General features: G+C 45.5%; 1 pseudogene; it reads left to right on the top strand.

The window, feature by feature from the left end:
- The first annotated feature begins 1,707 nt into the window (after window positions 1–1,707).
- Window positions 1,708–1,826, top strand: LOC111866577 (annotated as a pseudogene).
- The last annotated feature ends 9,917 nt before the right edge of the window (window positions 1,827–11,743 follow it).

Here is an 11,743-nt window from a genome sequence, read left to right as displayed (position 1 = left end):
ATATAAACGACAGATCTGCCCTATCGACGGAGACAGGGCCCCTCATCAAGAGACCCCCCAACTGTCTGGCAATAATAAAAATCTGGCCATAAGTCCCAGGTGAGTGCTTTACTCCAAGACAGACTGGCCGACTGACCGTCGGTCGTAACGTAAGACTTAGACTCAGACTCAAGGATTGTTGGAATCATTCGTAATGGAGTTCCATGATTCACCGAGCAGTGATTCTTCGTTCGTCATTTGTCACAGAGGAAGAGAAGACGCTCGTGGTCCAGTGAGGAATGGAGCGAGTCTGAGACAGCCATTGATGGTGAGCTGTTATAATTGGTTGTAATTGTAATAGAAGTGCCAATTAATCTAGTCATCCAAACCAGAACCCGTTATTATTCGTCACGGAACCCCGGTCACGTGACATTATAAACAAGAACAAATATATACTGTAACTTCGGTTTGTTTAATGACGCTGTCTATAGCTGAGATTATATAACGTCGAATCATAGGAATAATGAATTTGAGAGGTTGTGAAGGAAACCGACCGTTATCTGATCTGCAGTTTGCCTGGACGAACAGAGGAACCTGCCAAAAAAACCTCAGCTCCAGTATGACATTTAAAGTTCTCAAGGCGGTCTTCTGGGATGTGATGCCGTATAATCTGGTATTTTAGTACCTATCGCTAGATGAGGTTTTATGTTCTTCCGTCGGTAACTAAAGCGAGTACTGTCTCTGCAATGTGACGTCACTGGGTTAGCAGACAGGACCGTGCTGCCTTCACTTTCAGGTGTAGGCTACTCTGAAGAAGGAAGCAGCACGGTCCTTCGAACGAACTAGGCGGCGTGACATCCAAGAAGACAATAATGTTCTTAGTTAGAAGAGTCTGTCCCCGGACCGAGATGTGAAGTTGGGACCCCTGTCGACATCGCTGTGCAGCGAATCCCACCCTGAGCTGAGTAAGGTTGCTGGAGTTAGGGCGAGACGTTGTGAGGACGGGAAGTGGACGGAACTGTCGTCAAAGTGTCGTGTCGTGTCGTGTCTTGTCTCGTTCCTCGTCCCAATTTGAATAAAAATAAATTTAGATCACAGTCTGGATCTGAAATGTTTGTGTCCAAAGTAAAGGAACTGGTCCTGCAGCCAGCTGTGAACCTCAGCATTCTTGGTGAGGAATATTTTTAGTTTTTCTTACACTGCAGTACTAGAAGGATGTAAGTCGACCATTCACCGCCTTACGTGCAACACTATGTCCCGCAAAACTTCTCACTTTTACAAGTTTAGATTTTTTTTTAAAGTTTTAAAATGCACTACATGTTTCGGCCAACATGGCCATCATCAGATGTTAAAAATATGCCTAATGAGGAAACTGCTGCTTTCACCTGTGCTGATGCATATGCAGGTCCCTCTGATGCTTGTGTGTGATGCTCCTCCTTGTGTGTTCAGCGTCGTGCCCCGGCCGATTTATCCCAAAGGAAAGAACCTCCAGCACTCACTACATAGGAATCTGGAGGGGCCCCAGGATTCGGCCTGCAGTCAGTGGCAGGAAGAATCTCTATCCGCGCCGGGAATAGAACCTCGGTCGGCCATCCCATAGATATATACTGTGCTGATGGAACTACCCGTGTTGTCCGTTGAAAGTGAACCGACGTTTCGGAGGAACATGTCGCATATATCTTCAGGGTGGACGAGCAAGCGAAGCAAGAAACGAATTTGATATACGTGGCTAACGGCCGTACCATGTTAAAAAGATCGGTTCTCCTCCGATCACCGAAGTTAAGCAAGATTGGGCGTGGTTAGTACTTGGATGGGTGACCGCTTGGGAACAGCACGTGCTGTTTGCACTTAATTTTCGGCCGCGCCATAGCTCAAGCGGTTAGTCGCTGGCGGCCCGGGTTCAATCCCGGGTCTGGGTCAAGTGGGATTTGTGGTTTTCTTCGAGTACAATTGCTCCACAATCACCCTCACCTATCATCTGGGGCTGGTACAATAGGCCAGAAGTGGCCACAGTACAAGGGACATAGTCCCACCCGTCCGAAACGTCAGTTTAATTTCAACGGACTGCACGGCTATATATCCCACAAGATATGAATCTTCATAACAACCGCTGTTCTAATTTTGTAACATTCAACTAATTTGCTTGGTAAAACGGATGCGACTTAGTTTGTTGCAGTGCTTTTCAAGGGTTATAGGACTCTTCACTGTTGTTACCACCTCGCTGGTAACCGCATGTTGGCGTGGTGTTCATACCAAATTTCACGGAAGTCTCTCAGCTGGTACGGGTAATACTGAAGTCAGAAGACACCGAGTAGGTTCGTTTAGCGGTAAATTTCTAGGTTCGAATCTTTACCCGGGGCACCGGCTATTCCTGACTGAGGGTTTTGTGGTTTTCTTCAGTCTCGCCAGGCAAATTGAGGGATAGTATCTCGAACACGCTACGTCCGCTTCCTTCCAAATCCTCTCCAATTCATCATTCATCAATCATCCTAGCATCCTGGACTCTGATAATGTTGTAAAACAATCCATAAAGAAATAGATTATCCTGCAGCATGCAGTTAGTCGTCATCATCAACTTCATCACCCTTCACAGCCTGTAAGATGGCGTCGTTGAAATGACCTTCAGACTCTTAGGCCTGTTATTTACCGAGCTACACAAAGTTCCTGCTTTTACGGTGCCCATCTGTCTACTGCATACATCAGACAAGCCCACCCTTGGACCTTCTCTAAGGTAAATTTATCGGACTCTGTGAATGCACCGCATCTCGTGGTACGACGCTAAATTTACCATGAAATGGCGCGTGTGAGGTACGATTAATTTTGGTAGTAGTTCACAGTTGGCTGTGTGAAGGACAAGTACAAAAACTATGGAACATACGGGCTTATCTAATTTCACGCACACTTCACGAAGTTTGGTAGGCTTCCTTAAACCAGATCAGTCAAATCATTCTGCAATATACGAACGTACATTGCAGAAGACAGTAGATATTACAAAATGGGATGCCATTTTTGGTATTGAAATGGCTAACCACCGAGAAGTACGTTAAGAATTATAAGCAAGCGTTATACTGTAGTGCGTGACCTTTCGAAGTCAATGACGTTCGTGTTAGTAGCGGGATATATACATATATATGTGTAAGCACTGGGCTGAGAACCTTCAGAGCAACAGAGACATGACCCGATATTAGTAACTGTTGTCTTATCTATCAGACGGCTCTACAAGACACGACATTTTCACTCTTGTGTGTCAAGGGTTGCGAGTTTAATATAGTCAGGTAAGGAAAGTGAAAATCCAGACGGAATGCGACTACTGGGAAGACCAAGACATAGGTTGGTGGACAATATTAAAAAGGATCTTAGAGAGATAGGATAGGGTGGTATGGATTGGATTGGTCTGGTTCAGGATAGGGACAAGTGGAGGGCTCTAGTGAGCACGGTAATGAACTTTCGGGTTCCATAAAATGCTGGGAAGTTCTTAAGTAGCTGCACAAATGGCAGCTTCTCAATAAGAGCTCAGCTCCATGAGTGAGTGAGTCTCGAACTCGTCTCGCCTGGATGATGACGGAACTCAGAAGAGAAGTGAAGATAAATGCGAGCGGTCCCAGCTGCGGTTCCAGTTCAGTGCAATATGCACGAGGGTGCAGATATTTGAACTGACCTTTCTCGGTGCACCAAATTATATATGTTGGGATTAACTGATATTGCTATGTGTGTGAATGACAATAGACCAGATTTTGATTGATAATTGCATTTATTGAACGTTTACAAATCGTAACTACAAGTAATTATAACCGTTTCACTAATTCACACACTTTACAGTTCAATAGAGCGGACACCGATCGCAGTGGCCGCGCGGTCTAAGGGATGAACAGTCTTCTCCCGCTCGCACCCTGGGGTCGTGGCTTCAAATCCCACTCCAGGCCTGGATATTTGTGTGAGTTTATTCTCTCCGTTGTTCTATGTTGGTAGCGGCCTTGCGACGGGCTCAGCCCCCGTCCACGGAGTCAGAACAACTATGTATAGAATGAAGTAATTGAAAAAGCGGGCAAGGTCCAAAGGGCTGTAGAGCCATAGAAAGAGAGAAAAAGAGCAGACACTTAAGTCTTCTCAGTCTGTTGTGTCTTCACCAGTCTTCTTTCTGGTAGCGGCTTCCAACGGCGGGCGTTCGACTTCCTCTGGGTTCCCAACTCTCCCCGGCCTCAGCTACAGCTTCTCGCAACAACACCTCACAAAGACTGAGCCGCAGCAACTCTCTAACTCGCTTACTCACCGACCAATCAACTTACTCCACCCCACTAACTATCTAACTCTGCCCAATAACTCGTGCTGTTATAACATATCGGCACGGATCGTATAGAAAACACTGTTCCTTTGTTGATGTGCCTTTGTTGCGTGTGCGGCCATTGGCGCCGGCCGCGCAGAAAATACAGTTTCTCTGTTGCTCTTTGCCGGCAATTACGTAGCAACGGCTGTTGTAAATTTGCTTATCTCGCGGTTGTTGCCTACCAGTGGATCTTCATGGCACGATATGATTTAGATAATCTCGGGCTTCAGTAGAGCTGTCAGATTCCTCTAAGCTGTGTTTCTGGCCGAGGTGAGAGAGTGCAGTGAGAGCTTCCTGCTGCCTCCTTCGCGGTAATTTAACACAATTTATTGGTAAGCACTGGTGTTTATTAACACTTCACGTTATTTTCGCCAATTTATAATGATTAACCAAACAGAGTTTGTTAGTAGGAACAATGTCTACTTGCACATTTCTGAAATTGCTTGAATTATTTCACACAATTTTACTTTGAAATCGTCAATTTTTAGTAAATGGCTCGTTTTTTCCGACTGGTGTTGATTGATAAAATTTAGAATTTGGTTACAGCGAGATCTGAAATATCTGTGCTCTGTGAAGAACCGAAAACGAGTCCATGACGCTACATCTGGCATCCTTTCACAGGTTTGCAAATTTTGTATAAGGACGTCCTTCCTCGCACTCTGATTGGCTGATTTCTTATATGATATGCTGTTGGATTTCAGGGTTCCACGCTTGTGTCTATGAAGAGTACTATCTTCTGGGATGTTACGCCGTGTAGTGTGGTACAATTATATCGACATTTCAGATGAACGTCTTGAAACTTCAGTCAGACTGCACGGTGTCATATCAGAGCAGATAGTACTCTTCATCTGAATACGTTTTCTAGAATCTGTGTTCTTTCTTGACATTGACAGGCCTATTCATTTTTAAAAGGACGTAACTCACTAGTCGAGGAACTAGCTAAATAAAAAATGAACTACGTAACAAAGAAAGAAATCGTGTGACACTTTATTTTATAAAATCATCAGCACGCGGTAGCGTAGTTGGTTGAGGCAATATGCTACAAGCCGGAAGACCGCTGTTTCGGTTCCCTATGAGGTCATTTGATTTTTCAGTTAACCTAATCCTTCCAGCCGCACTGTGGCCCAGGGGTTGACTCAGCCTCTAAGAGAAATGAGCACCAGAAATCTTCCTGNCACGCGGTAGCGTAGTTGGTTGAGGAAATATGCTACAAGCCGGAAGACCGCTGTTTCGGTTCCCTGTGAGGTCAATTGATTTTTCAGTTAACCTAATCCTCCAGCCGCACTGTGGCCCAGGGGTTCACTCAGCCACTAAGAGAAATGAGCACCAGAAATCTTCCTGGGGAGTATAGGGCGGCCGGCACGTAAGGCTGACAACCTCACCGCCATCTGTGAGCCAATTGTCTAGAAATTGTGGGGGCCTCGGCATCTTACAACCCTATGGGCCCCCACGGCCTGTTACAGGCATAAATTTACCCAAAATGCAACAAGTTTTTCACTTGTTTTTGTGGTCTCTTACTCCACTGTGTGTTTCGAAGCACTCTAAGGGGCACAGTAAGGAGACTCCATTCTGCTTTACGGTGTATTGTCATTCTGCATGTATTTATACTTCGTTCACTCAATTAGGTGCAAACTGGCTTCCTTCAGGGAAGTTCTGCTCTTCATTCAGACAGATGTTTCAGTACATTCAATTTAACGTAAAACTTGTCCGTTAACTGTAAAACATTTTTGAAGGATCCTCCACGAAGCACTGAAATGTGCACGTGCGTAATCCGCGGTGTCAAACTACCTGATGATGACCCTTATATTGTGTCGAAACATAGTGGGATGAGTCAGCAACAAAAACATATTGACGGGTATTGTCTTCTAGAATTTGATGTCATGTAATCCGGTATAATTTCGTCTAATTTCGTCGATACTTCGGAGGAGCATATTACCTCCATCTTCAGGGTAACAGAGTAATCCAAGGATATATCCAGCAGGAAGGAGCAGTGAACTTCCACCGAAATACACGACTTCACACCCTCTTCACAATTACGGCTGTGAAATTTCAAATACAACAAAATGCATTGATTGATTCATGAAATAAGCCGAATTGTTATTCTCTAGCGTACGTAAAAGGGCACCACAGCGCAGGAGAGGAGCTGTGTGCTAACTGAGTGTCATTTTCAGAAGTCTAGCCTGTCGAGATACGTTTCATCATCGTCTTCACAAATTCACAACTGGTCTCAATTGTAGGCCAGTTGAATCTAATTTCTCACACCCTTACACCCCAATTCTTTATGGTTTATTTTCATATTATCACCAGTCTTCTTCAAGGTCTCCCATCTGAACTATTCATTTCGGATTCGCTGACTAAAATTTTGTAATCATTTGTGATTTCCCTCATGCGTTATTTAACCGTGTCAAAGAATCTGAAAGTCAACGTCGAGTGTAATTCATGAAGCTGGCACCAAGTGTCGTCATAAGCAGCCCAGCAATGATCATTCTGTTCAGATTTGTATCCGTTAATCCCTCTCTGACGGGTTTCTATTGAACGTTCTTCATATTGCACTACCAACTTCTCTATCTTCTGACCACCTGTACGCAGTCGTTTCTGCACGAGAGTTCCACATTCTTCTGCACATCCTCCTGAGCTATGCGTTAACCCAGAGCAACAGCACCGTGTCACATTCTGATTTTTTTATCTTTCACAGATCACCTGCTGCCTGGGTAGATTTGGATACACTGCGTTAATATCGCGCCATAATCGAAGAGATGGCCTCGTTGTCAACCAGTCAGTAGGGAATTGCTTCACTTCAGGGCATCACGTGTGAGGTATCGATGTTTAGAGAACAGAACAGGCCTTCACTTGATCTATATCTGCTGTTGTTTAGTGCTCATTTGGGGGAATGTTGTGGGGTTTCTGTGCAAATGCATATAACGCCAAGCGATCTTGGCGCTTGTAGCGGGTAGTTGAGTTACACTTCACTCTGTTCGTGAAGCACTCAAGAAGCAGTGAAGAAATACGCACGAATACTCGAAACCCGACCACACCTAAACCGACTCAACGTATCGGAACAGAATTCTTGTAATGGTCCCCGATCCGTAATTTCAACTGTAATTGCAAATATCCGTTCTTGAACCGCCCCCGAGCAATTTATGACTGATATTCCGCACCAAGGCCTTCTGTGCTAACACAGAATCATCTGACGTAACAAAACGAAATTAAACCTAAGACTGTCAAACAAATGTGAAAAGATAATTTACCTAATGGTAAAAGATAAAGTTGCTTCTGTCCAGTCATGATGAGGTCATTGGATCTTTTTCAATTTATACCTAACCCTTCCTGCCGCACTATGGCCCTGGGGTCAACTCAGCCTCTAACAGAAATGAGTACAGGAATCTTCCTGGGGATAAAGGGCGGCCGGCGCGTAAGGCTGACAACCTTACCGCCATCTGTGAGCCGAGCCTCGGCCTCTTACACCCCTATGGGCCTTCACGGTCTGTTGCAGGGACAGCTTTACCTTTTTGCCTGTGCTGACCAGCTGACATACTCGTAGCTAGGAGCAAAAATGCCTAATTAATTTTCGGCACCAGATCGAAACACGTAATGAGCTTACGCCCTGGTAACTTTATTTATTGAAAGAAAGCCCCTGGTACCCCTTAGATGAAAGAGCATGTGTGCCCCAGAGCGGGTCTTGACACTTTGGAGGAGGAAAAAGTTTCTGCCAGGAATCAAACTCAGATTCTCCGGTCGTTCATCTCTTAACCTAGTTAGTATACCCTGGGAACTTCACTGGGGTGCACACAGGTTTTCCAGATGAGTCCCTTGTTCTTCGGCATAGGCCTGCCTCATGACGTACTGAATACAAAGCGCTCGGGCAGATGTTTAGGGGCGAAGTAAGGCTAAGCGGACAATTTGTGGCATAACCAGACACAGTGTTGTTTGTGCGGTTAAACAGAGATGTGACAGTTGTAGGCTGAACTTGTGGCTTTGGGGGGGGGGGGCAAGGAATGCAAAGAGAATGGTGGTCGGGAAATGCTACAGAAGGGTACTATCGTTTGAGATGTGACGCCATCTAGTTCGGTGCCGGTTCGCCGACGTTTCGTGTATGTTGAACAAGCAACGAGCTGCACAGCATCATATCCCAGATGATGGCACTGTTAATAGTCACCGCGGTGAAAACCACAAAACTAGAATTCACTTAGAGAACTTAGAGGATTGTGAAAGGATAACATTCGGATGAAAATTATATTTGACTTCCGTTTTTTGAGGGTTATTTCATACTGGTATAAAGCCAATGGAAACTTCATTTGAAAATTGTTAAAACACAAACACCCTCAGTAATGTTTAACCTCAGTAACTTGAATAGCTCTAGAAAGTCAGGTACAGTTGTGACGAGACACTGAGCTTCACACAGCACAGATGCACTGAGAGGAGCTACTGCTGCCATATTGTGCCTCTGTTTCTCAACTACTGTGAAGTACATAGCGAAAGCAAGCGACAGAATGACTTCTGTGGTTCTACTCCCGCCGCTTAGGGGATTCACCGTACTGCTGTCTTCACGCGATTGGCTGCCACTGTAAATTAGTGACACTCAGAAGCGACGAGAGCTTTCGACCACTAACCTAGTGCGCTATGCGCCAGACTACCGGGGACTACCTGGCAATTGTTTTTGGTATAGGCCGTGACTGTACATCGCGGTTACTGCCTGTGCGTACGGAGCTCATGTCGGGGCACGTGGCAGCGCAGTTGGTTGAGGCACTGTGCTGCAAGCCGGAAGGATGCGGGTTCAATTCCCGATGAGGTCACTGGATTCTTCAATTGACCTAATCCCTCAAGCAGCACTATGGCCCTGAGGTTCACCCATCCTCTTAACAGAAATAAGTACCAGATATCTTCCTTGAGGTAAAGGGCGGCCGGCGCGTAAGGCTGACAACCTCTATGAACTGATTTGTCTAGAAAATGGGGAAGCATCGACATCTCAAAACTCTATGGGCTTCCATGACCTTCTACAAGGATAGCTTCGCCTCTTTTACTTAAGGAGCTCATGTGTGTTCTATTCTGATCAATGCCGACTTTTCCCATTTCTTTGCGAGCTTACTTTATTATTTGTAGATGTTCTATTGTTTATCCCATTGCGTCTTATGGCCCTCACTCGAGGAGCGTTTTAACATTATTTCTCTCATTTTTACGTGACTCTGTGACTAGAGTTCGGAATTGTCTTCCTGTCTTATCTAGTCCACCTGCAGCATTCGCACGATGTGCAAATGCGTGTATTTAATTACTGCATGTGGTTCCTGGTCTGAATGATTTCCATACTCACAGCTTTGTACGCTGGGTGTATGCTCCTCCCATGGTTCCATCTTTCTGTTGGTATCACTGAATTCTCTCGACAAAATGCCGATATCGGTTTCTTATTACCCCCGGCTTACGCTTTCCACCGTTGGCCTTTCGTTCCGAAGTCCTCATGTGCATACTTAGCGCTCAGTGCAGTAACTGAACATCTGTCTTTTGTTGCGCCCTGATTAGCGCGGTTCTGTTTCTGCTTGACTCTAAAGACTATGCTTAAAAGTTGCAAATAGGAATCCATTTCCTGCTAATTTATGTACGAGGTCTGACAATAAAGTTCGCGAACTCACCACAGTGTGCTTGCCGCAGCAGCAGTGGACAGAAACCTCAGTGTAGTTTTGATGACGTGGACATATCAGGGTTTAAGAGATGTGTCGTTGTTGATGTATGGCAGTCTCTTTCTGAGTGGCGTCTATTATTGTCCGAGTATGTTTTTGTGTGCCGTCGCCAACAACTCATCACAATCCACCTGTTCACACGGCAATATCTGTTTTTTAGCTAGTAAACAAAAAACTATGCCTGAACACCCTCCTTACTCACAGGATCTAGCCCCCAATGATTTTTCTCTGCTCTCTAAGATAAAGGAGATGACACTGATGGCACTGATGATATATGAGGAGTAATACGACGGCATCTCTGAATGCCATTCCACAAAAACCAGTTCCAAAAGTGTTTTGAAGGGTGCCCTAGGCGCTGGCGTCAGTGCATAGCTTCTGAATGGGGGCACTTTGAAGGCGACCACAATGATATTCAGCAATGAGGTATGGAGCACTTTTACTGCGATGAGTTCGCGAACTTTATTGTCAGACCACGTATAATCGCCAAAGTTGGCCAGTTCGTCTGTCCCGCCCTGTTGTTCCAAACCCGCAAGTCATAGGAAAAATTTGTAATTACAGAGGACAGTCTTCTCGGAGACACAACACCACTGAAATGTTAGTTTTGCTGCCAGTTCGTGGGTTCGAATCCGAGCCGATTTGCTTTCAAGTTTATTCCACAGTAAGAATACCATTGGACTCGCGACAAAAATGACAAGATCCAGTTCTCTTCAGGCCCGAACAGAACCAAAATGCAGCGTTGCCAGGATATAAGGAAACCCCGGAACTGTGAATAGGATAAGGAAAGGGTGGGGTTAATTACCTCTCAGGCTATCTTTGAGGGTGTACGCGCCGGTGTGGGTGCTCCTTGTTCGAGCTGCCTCCCTTGTCCTTCTCCTGTCCTGTCCTGCAGGTGCCGCGTCATTGTCACTACTTCCGTGCACTACACATCGAGGAAGGGAACTGAGCTCATCACGGCGGTGATTGCTGACTTCTGAGATGTGGTGACGTGCAGTCTCTAACAGACGTTCAGGAATGAATTGGGTTGTCTGAGTTGCGTCTTCTGTCTATGGTGAGCTTGACTGCTTTTCTTAATGCGTCTGGATGGTCCAGGATTGCGCGCTGGGCAGATTCGCCATGAATAAGACAGTTGTTAACGAAAGTCTTTTAATAGTTTCATTAAGACTGATCTTATGGGCAATGGATTAAACTATTTTTTTTTGCTAGTGGGGTGGGACTAAGTCCCTTGTACTGCGGCCACTTCTGGCCTATTGTACCAGCCCCAGATGATAGGTGAGAGTGATTATGGAGCAATTGGTGGAATAAAGATTGGCAGGAGAAACCGAAGTACTCGGAGAAAACCTGCCCCAGCGCCACTTTGTCCACCACATTTCCATTTCATCAGACCCGGGAAGACAGCGACTAACCGCTTGAGGTATGGCGCGGCCCGTGGATTAAACTAGCTCAGAATCTTACTCAATGGTGAGCTTTTATGTTAGCTGTGTTTAAACTGCGACTCTTATCAGAGTATGTATTAGTTGACCCAGTCAAAACTCAGGCGGCTGTTCGCCTGTTTGTCACCGTGGAAGCCCAAGTTCAGTTCCAGGGCAATACGTATTGAACTTATGATGGCTGTAAAGACATTGGAGCGGCATTTTCTTCGAGCACTTCTGTATCCCCTGCCAGTTATTATTTTACCATTGCTCCATACCAACCAGGAGCCGGGGTATTTCAGTCGGTATAGCGACTGACTATGGGCTGGACGACAAAGGGGTCGGGGTTCGAGTCCCGA

Source organism: Cryptotermes secundus, unplaced genomic scaffold (assembly GCF_002891405.2).
Source record: "Cryptotermes secundus unplaced genomic scaffold, Csec_1.0 scaffold613, whole genome shotgun sequence".
NCBI lineage: Eukaryota > Metazoa > Arthropoda > Insecta > Blattodea > Kalotermitidae > Cryptotermes > Cryptotermes secundus.
This window is presented reverse-complemented; position numbering and strand designations above follow the sequence as displayed.